At 41.3% G+C, this 25,382-nt stretch overlaps 1 protein-coding gene across 8 annotated transcripts in view; it reads right to left on the reverse strand.

Moving 5' to 3' along the window:
* The window catches only part of ppfia2 (PTPRF interacting protein alpha 2), a gene marked incomplete at both ends in the record, with an annotated part of 164,231 nt that overhangs the window by 49,829 nt on the left and 89,020 nt on the right, over positions 1 to 25,382 (reverse strand). The gene's annotated exons all lie outside the window — the stretch shown is intronic.

Genomic DNA, 25,382 nt, shown 5'->3' on the forward strand with positions numbered 1-25,382 from the left:
GTTGTTTTCCTGAAAACAGTTTGGATTCACAAACTCACCCAGGAACTCTGAGCCGTGCGTCTGCGACACTATACCTCTGGTAAACAACCATCAGAGGAGCAGAGACAGCCTGTCGCTCAGGAAGACTTCAAACCTTCATCCCCTTCTAAATTAAGCGTAGAGCGGGTGGAGCGGGTCTTTGGAGCGGGTCACATCGGGCAGGTACACAGAGATCAAACAGAGACACAACTGTCTCAATGTGACTCCTAAGTGATGGAGCGGGCTGTGTTGTATTTGAATTACCGGTGGATGCGACACAATAACCAGCTTTGCTCTGTGTTTGATTTCAGAAACAAATCGGGGAAATGTTTGTATTTATGTGACGATGCGGTACGTGTTTGTTATTGTTTGTTATGTTTGTTATTTGTCAAACGCAAGAACAGTTTCGATTGATTTTACTCAATCCTATCCAGATAAACATTCAAGGAGTAAAATATTGATTGAGGAAAGATTAAAAATCAACTATTTCAATAATAATGTGGCAATTTGTCAAGAAAATCAGCTAGTTCTTGCTTTTCAGAAGTCAGAACTTGTTGTTTTTCTCCGTTTCATTATTGTAAATTATATATTTTTGGGTTTTTGATTGATGATTTGACAAAACTAGCAATGAGAAGACATTGCTGTGGATCCTGGCAACTTGTAATATGCATTTTAATCAATAATAATGATAATTTCTTATATTTTTTAACACTTGACACTTGAAAAAAAACCTGACGAAAAAATGAATGATTATTAGCTGCTGTCCTCTCTCAACAGCTGCCGTATAAACACAACTGGTGAGCCATCCATCTGAGTACACATTGTAATTCAGGGGCTGTACGCCGGCATCTGCCCTTCAGGAGACGAGGACAATAACTTACAGACAAACTCCAGGGAGTGTGACAATATTGTGTCTCATAACTGGAGTCATGCAACAACTCCTGATACACTTTATAGAGCGACAAATCCTCTGAACAAAGACACCGTGAGAATCCCCAACTGACTACTGACTCTCACTCTATGTCATGAGCGGAGTGGATTTACTTCTGTAATCAAAGGCGGTCATAACATGCGGCGTATAGGCAAAGGAACTCCGCCTTTCTCTCCTCGTGGGATGGATGGTGTGAAATCCGACAGCTGCAGGTTTTGGTCATGTTCGGGTCTTTATTGGACCTGAACTCTGCAGTTTTTCAGGATCAGATACTTTGGGATCTTTCAGCATCTTATATATTATATATTATACTTTTTCGTGTTAAGGTGCATGTTTGTATTTTGGGTTTCTACTAGAAAATGTTTACGTTAATGTTCAAAAAACACTTTTCTCATACTGTCCGTCTGAATATGCCTGTATTCACCCTCTGTCTGAAACGCTCAGTTTAAGCGCCTGTCTCTTTAAGAACTCCATACTGAAATAGCCCGATCTGCTCTGATTGGTCAACATTTTCAGGGTCTTCTGCATCTGCGCTCTTCTGCACTGTCGTAGAAGCCATGGAATGACTATAACGGCACTGTAGCAGCACTTAATACCTATATACAGTATAGTCGCGACATCACAAACAAAGAAGTCAGAAGTCCTGACGGCTCGTTAAATGCACAGTTTCTGAACACGGGTTGTGTGAATTTCTCTGTGGAGCGAGCGTTTTGATACTTTCACAGTATCTATGCGGCACCTCAACCTGCTTTATAATAAAAAAGACATGGTATCTCACTTTTAACAGCACATTTAAGTCCAGTTAATTTTCAAGCGGACTGCTGGAGCGGCTGGAAGGTGTGGAAGCTTAGCGCTCATAAATCTCCCTCCCAGAGGAGTGCGGCTAATCACAATCACCTCCTCTTAAGAAAAAGCTGTTCTGCAAATTGCATCATTTGCTTTGACGCTCGTGAGACTCGACATTCCCCCTCGCTCGTGCTCTGACACCGCTGGTAAGCTTGAACTTCCCCAGCAACAGTCGACGGTATACTCTGTCTCTGGAGCTCTTCTTTAAACCAGCCATCTCAGAGCCGGCACTTAGAGCTGAGTTGAAGAAAAGGCTATGATCCCAGGGGTGAGGGATTGTTTTTAAAACCGTCTCTTCCTAAAGGCCACACTGGCAGATTATGGTGGCTTCAAGAAAGGCCAAAAAACATCTGCTCTAAACTAGTAGTAAGATTTTTCCAAGACCAGGCTTCTGCACGAGTTGAATCATAAAGATGGATCACTGGATGTTGGTATTTGTGAAACTAGGAGTGTATGCTTATTCTGTAGCCTAGCATGCTAACACCAGTGATGGACAAAGAAGAAGAAGAATTACTTTATTTATCCCGCACGGGGAAATTGAATTTTTTCACTCTTATTATTATACATGTTACACACACACAGGCCCCAAATACACACACATGCACAAACAGGACCTATATACATGCAATTAAGGAGAGATGTCAGAGCGAGGGGGCTGCCAGTGACCAGCGCCCTGAGCAGTTGGGGGTTCAGTGCCTTGCTCAACAGCACCTCGGCAGTGTCCAGGAGATGAACTGGCACCTCTCCAGCCGCCAGTCCACGCTCCATACATTGTCCACACAGGGACTTGAACCAGCGACCCTACGGTTCCCAGCCAAGTCACCTATGGACTGAGCTACTGCCGCCCCAAAGTAGTTATTTTCAATGAATTATTGAACTTTCCACCAATCGAACTGAACTTATCAAGTGATGCATTACATTTAAGCAAAATAATGTCTTGGTTGTCACCTTCAGACGGCATGAAATATATATTCTTACTTGAAATTCAAATTAAAAATAATTGGATCATAACAAAAGCTGTTTTAAATAAATGCCCCTTTTGTACACCATTAAAAGAGCTGTGCTTATGTTTTCTGTATCCACAAGGGACTAACCGTAATACGCACATACATCAATATCAAAAGGTGAGGTGTAAGTTATGCCTAGCCATAGTTGGTCACACTGAATTATTCACAACGTTCACAATGAGGCAAATGGAAGTTTGTTTCAATTCAGTGATATATTTATTTTGCTCTGTCTCACAAGGAAAACACAACCTGGCCAATTTCTTATTCCCAGGAAACACTGCCTCCAGGTGCTGCTCTCATAAATAACCTGAAAATAAGATGGTAGGATGAAAAAGATAGAGAGAAGAGAATGGCTGAATGCACTGTGGTGGAAATACGACTCAGTGAGCACGGCTGAGGAGGAGAGTCCTGGCATATAAATAAAATGTGAAGATGCACATGCTGAGGATTGCGTGACAGAGTACCTTCGGCAGATTAGTTAAGTGGACTTTCACCTCTGCGGTGGTTCCACTACTTCTGAGTCGAGCTGAGGCAGAGGGTGATGGGCAGTATGCACACTGACACTTATATAGCACACATACGCAGTAGGCTGTCGGGAGCCCTGGGGACATTTGAGAACTCCCTCAGGAGAAGTGATGAGCACAGTGCTGACATCCCTCGAATGTTGCCAACTGCTGTCCAGCTGTGAACAGCAGAGGTGTCTTCAACGAAAGCAGAGCTGGTATGGTTTATAATAAGGAGGTTCTGACTGCTGAGTCAATTGTTAAATGAGCAAAAATGTGCATCTACATAGTGTATGTCACATGTTGGCGCCAATACTGTGTGTGAGTTTCTTTAAAGGTCCTATATCATACTAATTTTTAGGTTTATACTTGTATTTTGGATTTCTACTAGAACATGTTTGCATGATTCAATGTTCAAAAAACACTTCCTTTTCTCATACTATCTGTCTGAATATTCATGTATTCACCTTCTGTCTTAACGCTCTGTTGTAGCGCCTGTCTCTTTAAGACCCCTCCCGAAAAAACCCCAGTCTGCTCTGATTGGTCAGCATTTCCTGGTCTTCTGCATCTACATCCTCTGCATCTCTTTTTCAGCGGGGGAATGTCTTTAACGGCACCGTAGCGACACTTACAGCCGTACATGAAACAGAAAGTCCTGAAAGGCTCTGTTTTAGCATCTGTCTATTTAAAACCCCCTCATGAAAAAGCCTAGCCTGCTCTGATTGGTCAGGGTTTCTGGCCCATCTGCATCTGTACTCTCTGCACCATCATTGAAGCCGGGGACTGGCTGTAACAGCACTGTTGTGACACTTTCTGTCTATATATAGTATAGTTGTGACATTACAATGTACAGGGAGTCCTGACGGCTCGTTTATAAGGTACCGTTTCTGAATACAGGCTGTGTGAATTTCTCTGTGGATTGAGTTTTTTGAAATTGAAATCTCACATTTTACTATATGAAACCTTTAATGCTTTCTTTACAAAAATTATCCGAGGTCATTCTGGTCAGTTTTAATGAAATTTTACAGCTTTATTTTATAGTCTACTCAAACAGCTGGGAAGAATGAAATTCCACTTGGATGGTGGAGGTTGTGCTCCAAGGCTCCCTGTAGCACTATTTTACCCATGACCTGCTAGACCATTACCCCAACCCCCTCCCTCTTTTTCCCCCCAACTCATTAACTGGGCAAACTGCCTACCACTGCAGTATGTCAGGTAGTGTAGAGTCTGCCTAGAAGGTAAACTATAAATGAGATGGTGAACAAGGCTTCCTTCCTCAGTGGACCGACATTTTTTTGGTGTGCTTCTGCAGGACAGTCATGCTTACAGGCTGGAATCAAAACCTGGCAGTTGTAGATTACTCTTTCAGGAGACAGAGAAGTGGTGGTGTAATTGACAGCATTCTTATTCACCGACTGAAACACAGAGAACAGCTCAAAAAAGAAACAAACCGCCATCCGTGTGATAGCAGCCAAGCGTCAGGAATGGAATAGATGATGAGCAATGTCATCTGAAAACCAACAGCAGGTTCTCAAAAGGCGTAAACGAGGCAAATGAGATTGAAAACGAGTCAGTAAGGGTGCAGAGTGAAACTCTTTCCGAGGAATAAATTAGACAAATTCTGACAACTTCCACGGGCAGAAGCTTTGAAACAGCGAAAAGGGGCTCTTTGTGAATGCACCGTGACTCTAATTTGGAGTACCAGAAAAACACTCTGGGAAAGTACCAGATAATGATCAACAAGCACAAACAGAAGCAGTATTATGATATTTGTGCTTTTTCAATTACTACAGCTTAGATTCAGAAACCTCCACTATACAGTAGCTCTTTAATATTTGATCAACAGTGTTATATTTACAGTGTAAAGACCAAAGGGAGAACCGGACAGAAGGTGATTATAAATAAATGATGAGATGTGCCTCTTGCTATTAATATGAATGCAAGAGAGTGACTCTGCACTAAAGTAGACTAATATCACTGTAATCAAAAAATGAGAACCTGCAGCTTTGAAGGGGCATTTCTCTGCAGAATGACGTCGTCTCATTGGCTTACGCTGATATTCCTTCCCTAACCAACCCAACCAACAAAGGCAACTAGTGCTAGCCAATCAGAGGCCATCGTAGGAAGGTTCAATAACCTTCGAACTGCATACTTATTAGCCGTGTGCTTTGTTTGGGAAAATGCCATTGGAGAAACGGCCCTTTGGAGCAATGCAAGTTTATTTTTGCGACAATGGGACATTTTTCTGATTATTTGAGCTTCAGTTATTTGAAAGTCAGAGCGATGGGCAGCCTCCCCATAGTGCAGGTGTAGAAAATTGGAATGATGTCTATTAATAGGGTTGCTCCAAGTTGCTTTTAAAGGTATTTATAGGCTATTCTGAAGCTATTAGTTACAAAGACAGCCATCACACAAAACAACAGCAACCACACACACCAGAGTCAGGAGCGGTGCCAGCTGGATTCTTGTCCTACATCCTGCTGATGAAGAAGGATTGGTCATGGACACTCTAGATCAAACACCAAGGAGCCAGAAAGGCGTTGAGGAATAGCCGCTGCACATGAGTTTCAGCTCAAGCCAGCAGGCTCATTACCTCAGCTTTAAATATTCACGAAGGTTATCCATGCTGAGCGAGCATCTCTTGTTCTTTCACGGTGACATACCAGTGAGTTGAAGGTGGGCGACAAGTGTTACAACAGCATCAATGAAGCCTCTTCAGGAACCATGCAGTTGCCTTTCATCTATGTACCTGTCAAAATAAGACAGAGGACACCCACCAACTCAGCTCCCAACCGAACTATTGCTATTACCTATGTGAGATCCGCAAAGGCATGAATATTCACTCATCCTTGTATTCTCTGCACAGAAACTGGCGGATTGTAACCCCATCACTACTTCAAAGAGCTGCTCAAACCAAAGATCATACAGTAGGGTGATTCAATATAGATAGAGAGAAGCTGTTAAAAACATCAAGCTAGATTGTATTTTTATGCTTTCCCAACATAGGAAACACAATCAACTTGAAAAAGCAACACACATGTCCAATCTCTTTGTAAATGTCTTCCACAAAAATCCACATAAAATCAAATGCCACCCAAAGGTTGGTCATTTATGCATAATGAACCAAGCAGAGATCTTCAATTAGCTATTAACTTAAAACGAGCCACCCATGAATAAAAGGATGTCACTGAATTTTCTTGGTTGAATAATGCATTGTTTTTTTACAGCTCGACTGCCTGTGATTATTTTTTTGTAACTAGACTATGAAACCTTTTTAACAAGTTCGCTAAATGAGACGAAAGGACAGTGGGTAGTTGTTCTGAATGAACTTTGCATGCCACTTTTGTGATGTCATATCAGGGCAGTCACTGCACCGATGCCTTTAATGAGATCAGAGGAATAATAACAATGAATGAAAAACAGCTACTTGTAGATGGGGAAAGCACAGTAGATCCCTAAAAAAAGGCCAATGGAAGGTCACTAAGGGTGTTTGTATGAGAGGGTTTGATGGCGTTGAGGGTAGGAGGGGTGTGATTTACAATAACCTTTAGCTGGCGAGGTAAGAGGGGTCGTCTATGCTTTAAAGGCCCCTTGAGGCCAAGTCATAAATCTGAGAGGGGAAATTACAGCCTGACAATTTACTGCCTCTCAGGCACCTAATAACTAATTTTGATCCCTTTGAACTCTTGCACGAGGACCCGCTACACCTCCATAGCTCCCCGTCACAACATCAGCCCCAGCCTTAAACCCATAACCTCCAAAATTCAGGAGAACAGAGGCTGTGTAGGATTAAATAAGCAGGAATTTGCTGTAGTGATAGAGAAGCGAAGTGGGAGTCATTATTTTGTACTTCATCAAGTGAAAACAGTGTCAATTTGGTGACAGTTTAAAGACTTGAATGGACAGTTTTACTCTCACGGTTGAAGCCTCAGTACAACAAGCCACTGCGCTAGAAAATATCACGTTATTCTGTAAGAAAAAGTAAAGAACATTTGTCAGTTTCAGTCAGTTGAATTTCAGGATGTGGATCACTGTGAGATGAATTCATTGTATTGGTTCTAATTGTAAGAACAAGGCCCTTGAATTGCCTTCATCTCTGACAATCTTCCTCGAGCGACCTTTTTAATGGAATTCCATTAAAAAGGTTGATAGAGCGTTTCAGTGGAATTTCATTGCTATGCAACAGCCTGGGTCCTTGTTAACGGTTACAGTGTATGTGAATGACAGCAACTGACAGGAGTTGATGTCCTTCACATACACTGCAACGGGAAATGTGCATTGTTTACAACTCTGAAATGGTCTATAGCAACAGTTGCTGAGGCTCATGGGTATCGTAATATTTAGAGCCCATCGTGACATCCAACCACGGTAAGTGATGTATCTGGTTTCTCTGATTTTGATTATATTGTTTATTGCCGATGTAAGGGAACATAACTAAAGAAAGAAAGAAACAAAGATGTGTTTACTGGCTCCAAATATGAATGAAAATGAGGTTATAGGTTACGTGTTTTTAGAGTAGTAGCCTGCCCCATAATGTAGCTTAATTACTACATGTAATGTGATTCATTCTCAGAGTTAGTAACACCAATGCTGTTGTTTTGAGTTGCGAGTGAACTGTATTCCTGAGCAACCTGCATCTGAGTGAAAACAGTGTTTTCCCCAATAGGACTTACCTGGGCAGAACGCCCAGGTATATCAACAGCCACTGAAGTATATTTGATCTTCGATCTTTTTATCCGTCCAAGAATCCGACACCAAGGACAAGGCAAAGTGAGGGTCAAGAACCAACAAGCGTCATCTCAAGATGAAATACTTGGCTTTCATTGGGGAAATGAGAGTGAGGCTATGAAAGAAAGTATCCCATATACATTCCTTCTCCAATACATGCGCTCTCAACGTGACGTGCTCAGCTCCAGTGTATGGTTCCCTGACATAAATTGATGCCACTGCATTGCATGGTGATACTATGCCCATATTAAAAAGGTCAGGGAGGGGGAGAGCATTTTATCACCCGATGAGAATGCCAACTCTCTGTTTTCCACGTTATGTTCTGTCACGCTCTTATAATTTAGTCACAATGATGCCACGCATCCAAGCAGCAATGCAGCTGCGTATCGCTGCGAAACACCCAAACAAGCATGGCCGGAAATGTCAGACCATCCATCATCTATTACCCGTGGAGAGCACAACGCTCCGAAGGGGACAAATAGTTCATGTTTTTGTGCCTTTCAGGGACACAACAGCAGCAGGCTGGCTCTTGTTTGATGTGCTGTGACTGTCGTCAGCCTTTTACGGCAAGCGGAGATGATTCCCGTGGCTGACGACCCTGTGTCCTCTTAGTCTAGATTATCTTGCAAATAGGATTATTGTTTTGTCTAGGGCTGCAGCTAACATATATTTTCATTACCAATTTTCACTGCCTCTTTTTACAGGCTTATGGTATGGTCATAATAAGTGGTCATGGTTATTACATAACACATAAGTAATTCAGTGACTCAGAAAAGCTTCATGCACTTTGAAGTGATTTAATCTCTTTTGCCCGTATATTCAAAGGTTTTCAACACTAGCAGATAGCAAATATAAAAGTGATACACATGAGAAGTACAATTTCGCCACAAAGTCTATAGCTTTGTCCTCCAATTTCATACTACACCCTAATTCTAAGCAAGTTTTGTAAGTAATGAGAGAAACTGTCAAAATGAAGTATACTCTCAAGAGTCATGCATGAAAAAGAGTGTCTGGATGATGGACCACAATAAAAGCACAAATGAAATGTCAATGAAATGAAATAATTATTGAAGTTGCTGAAGAAAATGTCTACACGTGACAACTATGCAAGGAAACCAAGCATATTTTAAAGTTATACAAAAGTTAAGTTATTATTTAAAATGACACATTTGATGCAGTTGTCCTTTGAAAATCCACTTTATAACACGTTAAAGGCCACATATTAAGCTCATTTTCAGGTTCATACTTGTACTTTAGGTTTCTACTAGAACCTGTTTACCTGCTTTAATGTTGACCAAACACATTATCTTTCTCATACTGTCTCTCTGTCTGACATCAGTTCAGCTCAGTTTTAGTACCTGCAAAAGCTCTGAGTCTGCTCTGATTGGTCATTGTTTCGAGGTCTTCTGCATCTCTACTCTAAGCATCTCTACATCCAGGGAATGAAGGCAGCAGCACTTTCTACCTAGATGTGACATCACCACCATACAGAAGTCCTGACGACTCGTGTGAGTGTTTTCATACTTTCATAGTATTTATATGGCACCTCAACCTGCTTATAGTACAAAAAGTAAATGAAGTCCTACTTTTTACAATATGGAACCTTTAATTTAAAAGTATTGACATTATATAAAGCTGAGACAAACAACAAGATGTATTTTCTTTTAATCTGCTAAACAATTAATTCACTATCAATCTCAGCCATATTTTCTTTTTTTGGGGGGTCCACTGAGGCATAGGCATGTTCTACAGGGCCAGGCACCTGGTGGCTGGCACATTGCTGCTCCACCATTCAATGACAGATGAATGGACACTGCAGAGATGAAAGCCACACAGAACACCAGCTTCTGTGTAGTCTTGTAAATCAAAGTCCAGTTGCCAGATAAGCAAGGCAATTTTAGTTAGGCAGATAACCAAGCGAGCAACTGAGCTGTTTGGTGCCGGCGAGATGCCACATTTGGAAAAATTCATCAGACAAGTGGTGGGATTTGCAAAGATTACAGTGGGGAGAAAGGGTGGGCTTTGGAGAATTGATGATTCAATCCCTGTCCATGCAGATAACATCCAGCGACAGCCATGATAAACAAAACACCCTCTGTGCATCAAAGAGGGTCTGATGTTCACATCTCGCTGATATGAAAAAGATCAGTAGGATCAGGAAAGCTTCATCGTAGGAATTTCTACGGACTTTGCGAAACTCTAACAAGCAAGTGCGAAGCTGTTTTAGAGGGAATATAACAGAAAAACATGACATACATACAAAGATAGAGCTGGATCTCCAGGCTTTCACATAAAGAGGTGACTCCCTGTTTAGGGGCCGAATGCAGCAGACAAGAAAGAGGTGATTTGTACTTTCTTGACCCCTTGACATTTCTTTCTCCTCCTCTCCGCCTTTGTGGCCTTGGCGTTTTGTCTAAAGTGGAGGCTAAAAAGCGAGCTCCAATCGAGTTCAGGGCCCAGTGACCTTGCCATCATTTGTCACACACCCTTGAAATAAAATTAATCTGAAACTCAGTGATTAAATTGAAAAATCCTTGAAAATAAGGCACAATAGGGTAGAGCTATGCTGCTCAAGAGGACAAGATTAAATTAATATATATATATAAATAGTTTTGAACTACCGCACAGATGTAGCAGAACACCCTTTCAGTGTCTCTGTAGCTCTCAAGGGGTACTTGTCTTTTACGTATACAAGTTAAGACTCATCCATTAACATCTACTACTATTTAATGACACAGCTGAGAGGATAACGTCGTTTAATGGTATCTAAAACCATCACGGTGGTCATATAATCTCTCTTTCCAGTTAATAGTTGACTGTAAAACATTGTGTGTGATGTTGTTTTAGTGTCTATTCAGTCCTAGACACAGCATTAAAGCTAAATGGCTTTTAAATATCAAACAGCATGAATTGACAATTACCATCGCAGCATTTTGAACGAGAATGGCATTTTAGAGCAGCAGAGTGAACAGTGCACAGGGATAGATTACAGTACTCGCAGGTACTTCACAGATTGCTTTGAAGGTTCGCTCCACCCAAATGACCTAAAGCATTTTATCTCTTACATCTAGTATCTAACCATGCAGATGGTTTTTGTTTTATGTGCAGTCTTTTAAGACATCCCAATACAATGGAGAAGAATGGTCAGGTGTTAACATTGAGCCCAGTTCGGACCAAAGATTCGCAAAAGACTGTTTTAGAACGTCGCATGTGAAAGTTGCAACGGTGTGAACTGAGCCGCCTCATTGCAAATCTAGCCGGCTGATGTTGTCCCCAGTGATTCAACTTCGTCAAATCGCAGGCAGTTGGTTTTAGATCGTAACACACGCCACCTGTTGTAACAGCCAATTAATCAAACAGAGGCTCAACAATCGTGAGAGAGCGAGCGAGAGAGAGAGAGAGAGAGACAGAGAGAGAGAGAGAGAGAGAGAGGAAAAAGAGACGAAGAGAGAGGGTCGAGCGTGCAATACAATGAATAGGGAACCGGTCTCTTTGAAAAAGTAACTCCAGTTACAAAAAACTCCCGTTTCAGGAGCCCACAACTGTGGTTATGTGTGGATGAAAGACAAAACCGTAGACACACGGTTTCAAAAATACCCGCATACGTATGGACGGTCCCTCTATGTCCTTCGTTCAAATACTTCAAGACTTTAAGGTAACACAGAGTGCGTTATTGATATACAAAAGATCATTTTTAGGGTGAAGTATTACTTTAAGGAACCCACTGCAGGAAAAAATGTCCTACAATGAGTGTGGTCCCTATAACACTATTGAAAATGTTGTCTACTGCTACTATAGGCATACTTCTGGAAAAAAGAGGTTGCTGCTGAATTTAGAAGAAAGCCTGCATCTTTGGAGGATGATGACAGAAATATTAGAGACGAATATCTCGAAACCTTCGCCAAATAAAAACCTGAACCAAATGCATGTCTAAAGGTCATTGAACATGATCAAAACGATTACAATATATATTATTGAAATAGTATTTCTCATAGTATTTAGTGTGAGCTCATATGGTACAGTATGTTAAGCAACTGTAAGAGTACAGGTCAGATGCTGCAGGGGTGTCAAACTGATCCAGTAAAGGGCCGCTGTGGCTGCAGGTTTTCATTCCAACCAAGCAAGAACACACCTTGTCCAACAAATCCAGCTGTGTAAAGGCGATTCAGTTGGTTGAAAAGGTCGAGTCAGGTGTGTTCTTGCTTGGTTGGAATGAAATCCTGCAGCCACAGCGGCCCTTTACTGGATCAGTCTGACACATGTGCCGTGGAGGGTTGGTGGTTAAGGTCATCATTAAAACCATCTAATAGATAGTCTCTGTTCCCCGGTCATGTCTTCTCCAGATATCTGAGCTGTCTTTGTGCACGCGGCGTTATCGCTCTCCACCAGCCATCTCTCCTGCACAGTGTTGTGGACACTTAGCTCGGCAACAGATCACAGGGTTTCTACATGAATTATACGGATTCGAATGAAAATCATAGTGGCGGATGTGAGACGAGATGGTATCCGATGCCCCCCGCGGGTTCTCAATGAGGCACAGAACTGAGGTTGGGTCAAAAAACGACTCTGGAATAGTCATTCATATCATTGCCACACCCTGCCAAATACTCCATGCTGTCTTGTAACAACAGTGTTGGCTTTTAAAGGTCAAATCGCTCGGAATGAGAAGATTTTCATGTCATACGGCTGCTCCTGATAAAACAACAGCGGTAGAATTTGTGAAAAAAGTACTATGTATTTTTAAATCACGTCTACGTGGATAGACAAGTGTGTACATATTCGATTGGCAGTGAAGTACATATTCGATTGGCAGTGAAGATATCAGAAGACATGCTGTTACACATATGCTCTCTAACACCAGTGTTTCTTCCCCGCTCTCTCTGTCTCTCTGCAGGTAAACATTGAAAGTCAAATGGCCTCTGGCGCTGTTCAAAATGAATTAGTGTTGAAGGCCTGGTGCTGTGAATCACTGGCATTTTATAAAAGGTCTGTAGCACGAAGGAGACCACCCGAGAGTCAGCCTGCATTCGGGAAACAGCATTCAGAGCACACACACACACACACACACACACTGATCAAAAGAATTCTCTCTCTTGTATACGAATGAAAGATTGTTTTGTCCATTTAAAGTTCAAAAAAGAACACGCTCATAATCAGTTAGGTTCCTTCCGATGCGGAGCAGCAGCAGCAGCAGGGACAGAGCGTCTAGTCAGACAGGAATCAAACATTAACACGGACCGAGGCAGAATGGGATGATAATGCTGTCTGCTGGCAGCCAGGCAGAGGTGCTGAGATAAGGAGATGTGGACAGACCTGCAGGGCCAAGAAATATTGCACAAAAAACTTGCAGGTGATGAACATGCAGTCCTTCCCCCCGTATATGCTGACAACATGCATCAACGTTTGAGCAGAGACTCAACGGCATGGTCTCATTTCTTGTCAGAGCGATATCAATTGGCTGTGATAGGTTCCAGCAAGAGGCGGAGATAATAGACGATAAGAGTTTTTTATGCTTTGAATTGGAAATGAGTTGTTGCGGATGGAGCAACTTTCTTTTGCCTGGTCTGGACTGATTGCTGAGTGCTGGAGACATGATAGGATGTGGGGTAGGGAAAGCTGCACTTACACATGTAGCGTGCACACACACACACACACACACACACACACACACACACACACACACACACACTGAACAGATGATGTATTTGGGTGCACAGACTGAGAGAGTTGTCCATGGGAGGCTAATGTCTGTGAGATCCTTGGGGGGCACAGTGGCCAGATGTTTTGCCCTGCCTGTTCCCTGAGTTTGTGGCCCCAGTGTCCCGTTACTAGCAGCATCCTTCACATTTTGACATAACGCTTACATGCCGCAAGACATAACAACTCCCTCACTTGTACATGGTAGGTTCATGTGGTTCGAGTGCAAAACCACTCTGCAAAGAAATGATCTTAAAGGGAGAGTACGGACGATTTAATACCAGCTCCAATCATTTTTGTTTTTAAGATGACAACTTTTGCAGCACACATCCTTTTAACCCTGTCCCTTCAGGCTCAATCTCAAGGATGGAAGTAGGAATGGGATGAGCTAGCGCAGACGTCCATGTCCTCTGGAACAGTACAGTTAGCAAGACTAAATCCAGATCAACTACTAAAGAGTTGAAAAGAAAGGGTTCAGTGTTGCATTGACAACTGAGGGTGCAAGGAAACTACTAGAAAACGACGCAATCCCCAATTACTGTATTAACTATAAAACACATGTAGTGCACTGGTTTGCACATGTGTTCTCACCCTTTATAAGCCCCCAAACAAACAGTACAACTCATTCTAACATGGCCCAGCTATTGCAGCGACAAGAGAGCACCCATGAAGTCTTATTTTGTTTGTTTGCTGCAGCTCTGGCCAAGGCTTGGAGAGAACTGTTGGTGCAGAGAGAAGGATACTTCACAGCACACCACATCCCTTTAGTTACATGCTCTAGCTATAGTGAGATATGCTAATATTCATTCTTAGCATCTACATTGAAGATACATCTCACACACAGCAACAGAGGTCAGATACCCTGCAAGATATAACTCCACTGTATATGTATGCAAGTTATATATAGCCGTGATGCACAATATATACACAATACCTTACTTCAGCATAAAGTGTAATATGAGACCAAAAAACGGAGAGCAAGACAACATTTACCCGGGACACAAACAAGTGCTGTGGCTCCCTAGTGACATCTTAATGTGTTGACAGGGTCACGTCAAGGGTAAAGGAGGACTGATCTGCTGCAGGATGTGCTGTCAAGGAAAAAAAAAAGACAGAAAAGCCCCTTTGTTTCAATAATACATGAGGATGGATCTATAAAAAGGGGTCAACGTATTTTTTCTGACACTGAAAGCTCTCTATGAAACTATAAGAGGGTTTAGATGACACTAAGTGACATCAGTATCAAATCCGACTGCAATATAACGTAATACACACACTTTTACATTATACTGCAAAACAATGGCATAAATAAAATCAAGTCAGCACGCTGTGTGCCAACCAGCATGATTCCACAAATCCCTATTGTTCCACTGCCACCACTGGTCTAAAAACTGCACTGCTCTCTCTCTCTTTACATAAACACATTTGACCTTCTTATAACACGAGTCTTAAAGAACTCATGAGATAATTACAGACGGATTAATTCTTAATTATTATTTTGTTTATCTATTAAACAAAGGGCATCGGCAAGGATAAACGTGTACAACTAAGGCTTAAATGGACATCCCACTCCAAATACTGGAATTGCGGTTCATAGTCTTGATTATTAATCTTAATGATTTAAATGTCCCCTATTATGCTCATCTCCAGATTCATACTTCCAGTATTTTGGGATTCTACTAGAACATGTTTCCATGCTTTAATGTTCAAAAATCACTATTTCTTGATGCCTTTACAACTGAATTCTCTGCATCTCTGTACCATTACTTCAGCCTGGGAATGTATTCAATAGCACTGTAGTGGCACTTTCTACCTATATATCTACGTATATATATATACATATATAAATATAGATAGATAGCTTATACTGTATATATACAGTATATAGTATATAGTGTATTTGTGACATCACAACCATACAGGAAGCAGGAAGTCCTGATTGCTCATTTAAAGGCACAGTTTCTGAATTCGGGTAGATTTCTTTATGGATTGAGCGTTCTGATACTTTCATAGTATTTTTATAGCACCTCAACCTGCTTTATAATAAAATTCAAAAAATGGAGATCTCTTTTTATGCAATGCGGTACCTTTAATTAATCCAAGGGTACAACTTTGTTGTGATAGCTGCCTTGTGTCAATCCCAAAAGGCCAAACAAGCAGAATATGGCCGGTCCTGGTGGGTTGCCAGCTCCATCCTCTGCACCAGACTGCTCCCTGCAATCTTTGGAGGCCGTCGTGTTGCCAGATCAAGAAGCACCATGTGGAGCTAGGCCTGGTGGGATGACGCGTTGCCAGATATGTGTCTGAAATCTCAAGGGTTACCGAGGTTGTCAGATATGTGTCAGAAATCTCCAGGGCTGCCAACTCAAACCTCAAACCTCGATGGTTACGGCGTTTCCAGCTCTGTCTCAAGTTGCAGGCATTAGTAGGTTGACAGATATGCACTGAAGGCTCTCATCTACTGGATGGATGCCAGATGTAAGCCACAGTAGGAGAAATATGAGCTCTGAATTATGCCACACATTTTAAGCGTTTGGAGCACCAGCAAGGTTTGTTCTAGTTTCATCAAATAAAACTATATTTCATGTAAATTAACATATTATTTTCACAATGAATGCTTGCGAGGTTGATAAAATTCCAAGACCTGACCGTGACCTTTTGTTTAATCAATGCAAAACATGCAAAATTTGTCTGTCTAAGCCATCGGCTCATCAAAAGCAGTTTCTACAGCAAAGCCATATTCAACAATGCATTATTTGATAATTTGATATAAATATTGTTTGATTCAGGATTATTCCCTCAGAGTCCTTATCAACAAAGATTTTTCTTGGAAGCTTATACTTGGAAATGTACTGTTTTCAGTTTAATCACCTTTAAAGTATCCTGCCTGCAAGAAGATTCATGTTTGCATACGGGCGAAGTAGGTTTTATAAAAAGAGGAATTTATTCAACAACCAAGCTAAACTCAGAGTGAAGAAGGATGTTTGAGTCTCTGTCAAATGTTTTCTTTGGAACCAACACACAGATTGACTTAGTTGCCCCATGTTATGCCAGTTTTCAGGTTCAAACTTGTATTCTGTGTTTCTACTAGAATATACTGTATTTACATGCTGTAATGTTCAAAAAACCCATTACTTTCCCATACTGTCTGAATACACCTGTATTCACCCTCTGTCTGAAACGCTCTCTAAAAGAACCCTACTAGAAAAGCACAATCTTCTCGGATTGGTCAGTTTCCGGGTAACTGCATCTGCGCGCTCTGCATCTCTGCGCCGTCACTGCAGCCGGGGCATGACTGTAGCGGCACTCTATAGTATAGTTGGGACATCACAACCGTAGAGAAGTCTCTGTGGATTGAGCGTTTTTGACACTTTCACAGTATTTATTAAGCACATTGCTCACACAGAAATCACACTTCCTACAATACGGGACCTTTAATGTGCACAAGCTGCTGCTAAGAATAGAGGCTCAGACCGTGAATAAGAAGCATTTCTTCTGAGAGCTGCTTGATAAGGATATTTTGGAATGCAAATTGTACTCCATATTATAAACCAATCCTCGTAGGAAATGTGTTTTTTTAAAGCATGCTGGGTTGCTCCTCGCATGCAACTCTGCTGAAATAGATGATAAAACACGGATAGATGATTTTCAAGAAAGCTGTTGTCAAGGGAGAAACAAGGCTACGGGATACATGTTCTTACAAGTCTCAAGTGTGCAGGCTGATTTCATTGTTCTTTTTAAACACAAACACACACAAACAGACACCAACACAACATGTTTGCTGCTACAAAAAGATGTTTTTTACAAGCAAAGGGAGGAGGAAGGGGGGGGGGGGAATCCATGATTGTGATGATTGACTTTGCAGCAGGATGGGTTGACCTTGAGCGGCTGCATTTTCCTTCAACTCAGAGCAAAACCTAGAAACTGAAAGGATGTACAGCATAGTACACATCTCTTCATTTAAAGCAAATCCCCATGCTGACCTGCAAATCACACATCCTTTAAGTCTGGAAGACTTCAATTTATCCTGAATAAGAAAATCAGTGGTATACAGCTTAAACAGCATAATGTAACTTATGCACACAGGAAACGTTGCTTTTGCAAGGTGTGTAGGTCGGAGGCAGCCGATACATCCACTGCGCGTTGGCAGAAGGCCATGACAAAACAGCCGTATTTGATGTGGGCCCTGGATGGACATGTCCTTTTTGGTTTGATTGTGTTGCTCTACAAACATGCCCACCAGAATGCACATGTAAAGTGCATGGATGTACCAACATGTTTGTTAGGCCTCAAGGATGTACACTTAATTTAAAGAGAAGTGTTTGTTTACGAGAAGACTCCACAGGGTGTTTTTAACCGTTCATTGTTTTTTGTTCTTTTTAATAATGCAGAAGGACCCTGGTGCATAATCCGTAGCTTCACTTTCCATCCATCTTCTCTCTATTACTGTAGTTTTCTGAACAGTCCACATGACAATAATACCTTGTTTACAAAAAGCTGCAGTGATTAACTCCTTCTGCAGCAGGAGAGCTAACTTTTGGATGCGTGCTGAAATAAAATGTTGGTCAAAATGACTTCTGCCCTGTGAGTACAGTGGTCGGTTGATGTTAGGGACTCTTGTAACGCATGTTGGACTCAAAGAGAAGCCTTGTTTTTCCACTTCTGGACTTGACATCTCAGCCTGATGACATTTTGTGCCACTGCACTCTGCTGAAGTTGCACTTCGATGTTTTGCCAGGTGTCCCCAAGAATAACACTAATACACAAAACAACAGTACAATTAGGCCAAGAAATAAAAACCAGTGGCTGTTCCTTCCCCAGTGTTTTATACCCTCTTGTGGTCTCTTTTTTTCTTCTGTGTGTTTGTATGTGTGTGTGTGTGTGTGTGTGTGTGTGTGTGTGTGTGTGTGTGTGTGTGTGTGTGTGTGTGTGTGTGTGTGTGTGTGTACTTACTTACATAATGCAAATAAGACCTGTGTAGACAGGATATATTGAGCAACAAGGTGTTCTCCCCCACAAAACACATACAACATCACAGAGGCGCATCTGCATCCATAGCCACGGGAGCATGTCTATGCTAATCAGCTGCGTGATCTGCTATGAGCTTGGCTCTAACCCGACAGGGAATCCTAGCCTACAAAAGCTGCTATTTATATCCCTCCCAAGTTCTCTCACTGCCTGTCCCTTTCATTAACACTGCTGTCGGCTTCCCCAGACAAAAGTCCTTAATTAAAACTGGGATCGAGGCAGCTAAACAGCGTGCACATATTGCGAGCTCACACATCCTTTAATCTGTCTGTCTCAGAATTGAGGAGGGTGAGGAGAAGGAGGATTCCTGAAGTGACTTTGAACCTATAGCATGAAAGGAGGGCCACCATCAATGATTCATCAACATCGAGGAGTGTCAGCATAAGCGCTGAATTCAGACTTTCGAATTCTGTTTTCCATTTCCACACTTATCTTCAGGATCTGTGGATTATAAAACTGCCCAAAGCATCATTGTGATTGAGATTAAACATAGATTAGGACTGGGGGAAAAACATCCGGAGAGCATCTCTTCCTATATTTGACTGGATGTTCAATTTCTCCTACAACACATCTCTGCACAGAACACATTAATCTATTGTTCTTCCCGAGAGAGACACACTTATATGATAATGCCACAGATGATGCCGCAGATTAAAGACGCATGTTTCAATCTGAAGCACTTGAATAACAGATTTTTATGAGGAGGTTTTTTTCGGATACAAAAAGCAATCAGATGAGCGGCTCCTAATGACGTGACATGACGGAGAGTGGATTTTGAACTAGAGGCCGCTCTGAGGTGGAGCATCATCTCATTTTCTTCTACCTACGTTTGCTATGTAGCAGGCAACATACCGTACATCACCTTGGAAACAAGTATTCTTCTTCTCTGAGCATTGTTACCATAGTAAAGCATGTGACCTCTCCCCTCTATTGTGCTGCAATGGTTAACTTTTCTGCATGGTGCAGAAGATAACAATGATCATTCCCTCCACTGGCCTTGCAATCTCACAATTTACCAAACGATGAATTGAAAAAAAACCCTCAACAACACACACCTGGATCCAAGCGTTAGCATGAGCCACTTGTCTTAGCATTTAGCTTATCATCGTAGTAAACTGGATGAAATATCACATCAATAAACTAGGTCTCTACTGGATTAACATTGCAGTGTTGCAAAATGGCAAATGTAGTTAATGCAAAATGAATGCTGTGCCGCAGGAGAGAATAATTACTTTATGAGAATAATTATGTATACTTATGTCGGTGGAGTTTCCCGTTTGGCTTCCTGACAGAAGCCCTTAAGGCTCAATTCTCCTGTGGGTGTGTAAGTTACGTCAGAAGTTAGAGCAACTAGAGGGGTTAAAGGTTATACGATGCCACGGACAGGCAACAAAAAGACTTGTTGGAAATATTTGGGATAATGTCACACACTTCAACCCAATATATGACATATTTAGATATTTATACTTTACATATTATATCTTTAAATCTTAGGTTTCCGAGGCTACCTTTGATGAATCCCCAAATCTACAATGTGTACCGATAACGTCAGGCGACTTAAATTAAAAGTGCACTACTTTGTCAGATGTCTTGGTTTAACAACCCAGAACTGGGCTCTGCATTATGACTGGAATGGCAAACACTGCAATGAAGCCGCTTTCATTTTCAATGCACAGAAAGAGCTTCTATTTGTTCAGACATTTGATTTAACAAATCATTTTTGGGCCAGAATGGATAAAATAGAAAGCCTGAGGATATTTTAGTAGAGGATAGACAATGCTTTCAAATCTTGTGGGGCAAAAGAGCAACACATTTGTTTGTTTCTTTGGAAACTTTTTTTTTTGCCACCCACATGTGGAGTCATATTCTCCACTAGTTAAATTTAGTTTAGTCCTCATGCTTAAATGAATGACATCTAAACGAACAAACATTACCTACAGGGAAACGATTCAGGTTCATACGAAAGAAGACCTCTGGCTGTCCAAAGGCAGTGAGACAGAAGGGGACCATAGATCCTTGTCTCTTTAAATATTTTATGACAGTATTATCTCTGAATAACCATGTTCTAAAACTGGCAACCCTGCTGGACCCTTCATCCTCCAGACTTCCTCACATATCGGCTGCGGGTGAGTAAATTTGGATTTTCTATATCTAGAAATGCACCAGAAAACGAACATTGTGCACGGTGGTTAATACCCCCAGGTGAATAACACAGTAAAATGTCATTTGTATCGTGCTATTTTTGTGTATATTTATGTCCTGAAAGTCTTATTTTTAAAGGTCTATCCCAAACCATAACCATCTAACTTTTACCATTCAAGGTCAATGCATAACCTTACCTATTCAAGGTCAATGCATAACCTTAACTATTCAAGGTCATAGCCTAACCTTAACTATTCAAGGTCATAGCCTAACCTTAACTATTCAAGGTCATAGCCTAACATTACCTATTCAAGATCAATGCCTAACATTAACTATTCAAGGTCATAGCCTAACATTACCTATTCAAGATCAATGCCTAACCTTAACTATTCAAGGTCATAGCCTAACCTTAACTATTCGGGGTCCATGCCTAACCTTAACTATTCAAGGTCAATGCCTAACCTTAACTATTCAAGGTCATAGCCTAACAGCTGCTGCGCCAGGCTACTGTGAAGTGTGAGTGATCGTGACGGGGGGAGAAGCTCAGGAGCTGCCGTTGCTCGTTGGAGAAAGAAACTGCGGAGTAACAGAACAGAGTCGCCAAACACAACGCTAGTCGTTTTTAACAAAGTCAAAGCCACTGGGGATCGGTAAAGGATCAGTTCAGAACAATGTGGTTTATTTTTCAAGATCCCTGATTCGCTCATTAAGCTGTCAATCAAAAAAGGATTCTGCCTCAGACAGCACATCCAATCATCATGCCTCGGAAGATCAGGGTGGTCTCGAAAGCTCCATTGTATTTTACCTGCAGATCAGTCTGGTAACCTGCGGCAGAGAAACTTTGGAGAAGTATGCTAAGCGAACATCCAGTCGCGGATTAGATGAGCGCAGCTAACGGGCAAGCCGCTTGCTAACTATTTTTTCTCTTGGATCCTTCTGTTGGAGTATGGACCGGGTGCCTGATATTTTGACTTTTATCCGTATTTTTGCATTACACAAACGACAAATATCCTTTAGCGACATGTTTACTTTCTGAGCTTCGCTAACAGCACGTGATACGCTTCGTTGATATGATTGGTTGATTTGGCCCGTATGTTGGTAATAGACAGATGGTTTATCCAATCGGCAACCAGTATTTCCGTCTCTTTCCAAAAGATCTCCTAATTCCCAGATGGATATGCGGAGCAAATGCGAATTGTGCTAATCAATCTATCTGGCAAAGTCAGGTTAACAACCTGCAGCTAGTAAAACTACAATACATGACCATGCTGTTGGAATGGACTATTAATGACAGGGCTGTGTGTGTTTTTTTGTGCCACTGGGGCTTGCAAAGCATGACCTGCTACAGTATATGACTGCCTTGAGATAATAGAGCCACTGAATCAATGTTTTGTTAAACACACTGAATCCCATAAAAGGGAATCACGGGACATTTAATGAATAGCAATCACACCAGCTGCTCACCCCTACATGCCACACCCATTCTACATTCTAAAAGAATGTAGTGGAGAAATCCAGTGAACAACAACACGACCTGCATGTGTTTTTCTATCTATTTTCACTGGCAAAGTAAAGGTCATGGTCAGCTTCGGGGCTTGTACTCAGGGAGGCAGGGGGAGAGGAAGTTCAATACCGTGGAGACAAAGTAGAGAAGCCATGCATCAACTTGATGTTTTGTTCCACAGGGGCTGAGAAGATCCTATCAGCTGCTGGTGCTTCTGTGCAGCCACTGCACTGTGCAAATAGACTAGTTCTAGCACCATTTCAGCCTACATGCTAGATTATTAATTCATCCCTGTTAGCAGCACAGAATATATATATATATATATATATATATATATATATATATATATATATATATATATATATATATATATATATATATATATAGTATACATAATAAAAGTATATATATATACTTTTACTTGAGGAAAAATGATCTAAATTCTTCCTGCACTACTGACCTCATTGAGGTGGTGATGCTACAAAATTGGTCTACGTCTCTACCTCAGAGGAAGATTCAGTGATAAGTGTTCTAGATGGAAAGAGTAACGCCCCTCAGCTGTTTCCTTGAATGAGTTCAAAAACTAAAAAGCTGTAAGTGTGCAATTAATTTGACAGGCATGTAAAAGTAGTTTAGTGGGGACAAATCAGAAGCAGCACTTCCTCCAGGACACAACAGGAGTAGGTCACCCATGCAGAAGCAAGCTTAGCCTGCAAATCCAATATTCCAATAGCTTCTCCTTTCCAAAAGACAAATCCCTTCAAGCTTCACTGGACCTTGCTGCTGCAGTCAAGGTTAAGGGACAGACAAAGCCTGCACAGCAAAACACATAATCAAACTTCTGATAAACAACACAGGGGTTAGAAAGTTTGCTACATTTCTCAAAGTGCGCTCTTGGAAAGTGGCGCCGGCAAATAATCTTCTGGAGAAGCCTCGGAAAAGCAAACAACCCTTTTCATCTTTATTCACAAAGGCAGCAGCTACTTGCAGCGAACACAAGAGCCAGCGATGACTCACAGAAACTGCATTATGGAAATCCAATTCACTAATTCACATTCAAATTCATTTAAAATATTTTGAACCCTCTCAACTATGTTGTCCCCCGCCAGTGACAATGCATTTGATACAAACAAATGTTTGATGAGTCAGGGAGGCTTTCATAGCATCTGTATAATGTTGATTATACAGGGCCTCATTATGTAGCTCTTTCCAAAACAACATGCTCCCATGGGCCCACTGGTGACTCAGAAGATTTCCCCATATTGATGCAGCAGCAGATTAATGACTGAGAGGTAATAAATCCGAACATGAAAGACTATTGATTGCAGCTCAGTAGTGTTTACTACATTCCTGGAATTGAATGCCCTTTGGCATAAAAATGACATGAACAATCAGACAAAATCAATAAAAACATATGGTGATATTATACTGCAATGTAAGCATTTTGGTGTCCGCTGGGGATATTTAAACAAGGATAATTTCACTTGTGGATTTCTGGGCATGTCTCCATTTATGTTTCTCTGTTCGTGCACATCACACACAGCAATAATCAACACCAGGGATGACCTACTCTACCACATGATCTATTTCCAGTCACCGCACGAGCTAAATGTGGAAAGTAGCCTCAGTGGCCTTGTTTAAACTTGGGATGGTGTGTTAATTAATGCACACGGCAAGGCAAATCCTATTATGTATTGACTGGAATATGAATCTCCATCCTACTCCATTGAACTACTCCTTTTAATCAGCAAAGTGCTGAAATATTGATTTTATTCACACTGGCATCAGTTTTTTCTTCTCTTAAATCAATCTCTACTGTAACACACCAGTGCATGATTGACATAAATGGCTATGCCGAAGATTTAATTCACATATTTACAGTATCATAGTGGGAACTTTACTTTGAGATCAGCCCTGATGTTGATGCTAGAGTTGAGGTTTTGATAATGTTCAAACACTCAAATCTAAATCCAAATCAAACTGGACAATCAAAAGGCTCAAACCTGGGGGTGAAGTTACACATTAACTCGCCCACATAGAGTGCCTTTGGAATGAATTGAAAGGGCAACTGCCAATCAGACCTTATTGGCCAAAATCGATGGTCGACCTCACTAATGCTCTAGTTTGAAGCTAATCCCTGCAGCCCAGTACCTACATCTTGAGAGAAAGCCTTCCTGGAGGAGCAGCAGTAGATTTATACCTATGGAATCAAATGAAACGAAAAATGATATATTGATGTCCACATGGAAAACATGATTTCTAAGTTAAAGTTGTACTCCATAAGATCTGAGACACATTGTTCATAGCGGCCTCTGTGGCGGTCAGATGTAATTGCTGTCAAGCCTGTTCTTTCAGAGCCTCCATCTTGTCACGTTCACGGTCACAATGTGTGTTGACAATTATTTTGTTTTGCTCTTTTGTAAACTTTGCTGAAACACATTCACTTCTCTACTTCCAGTCTGTTCCCTGTATGTTACCCTCTTGTATCCATGCACAGGCATGTTCCTATTATACTTCTGCTCTTACTACAAGCCTGACTCAGAAGTTGGAATTTTACATTTCCGATTACAATTGAACGCAGCATAACCGTTGGTGACGATCTGGGTCGGCAGACCAACCGCTGTCAGCAGGCGGCTTATTTACATCTAGCCTGCAAGTGTCGCTACAGACACTGCTACTGGAAGGCAACAAGTGCTTTCATAAGTGGGTCATATGATCACTCACCATTGTAAGATGTTTTTGGTTAGGTCACATTTGGTTAGATATTAACTTAAAAGGCGATTAAATAGATGGAAATCTTGCAGAGTATAATTTTAACTCTGTTTTCTGCTGATTAGTTAGCCTTTAAAATGAACCATTCGACCTCTATGAAAACTTCTCAGCATGTCTTTGTCTCTGTTGCAGTGTTGAGTGTTTATTGTGAGCTGTTCAGCCTGAATTCAAGAAAAAATAAAACCACAAACACAAACAGTTCAGAT

The sequence above is a fragment of the Echiichthys vipera genome, assembly GCF_963691815.1.
Source record: "Echiichthys vipera genome assembly, chromosome: 20".
Taxonomy (NCBI): Eukaryota; Metazoa; Chordata; class Actinopteri; order Perciformes; family Trachinidae; genus Echiichthys; species Echiichthys vipera.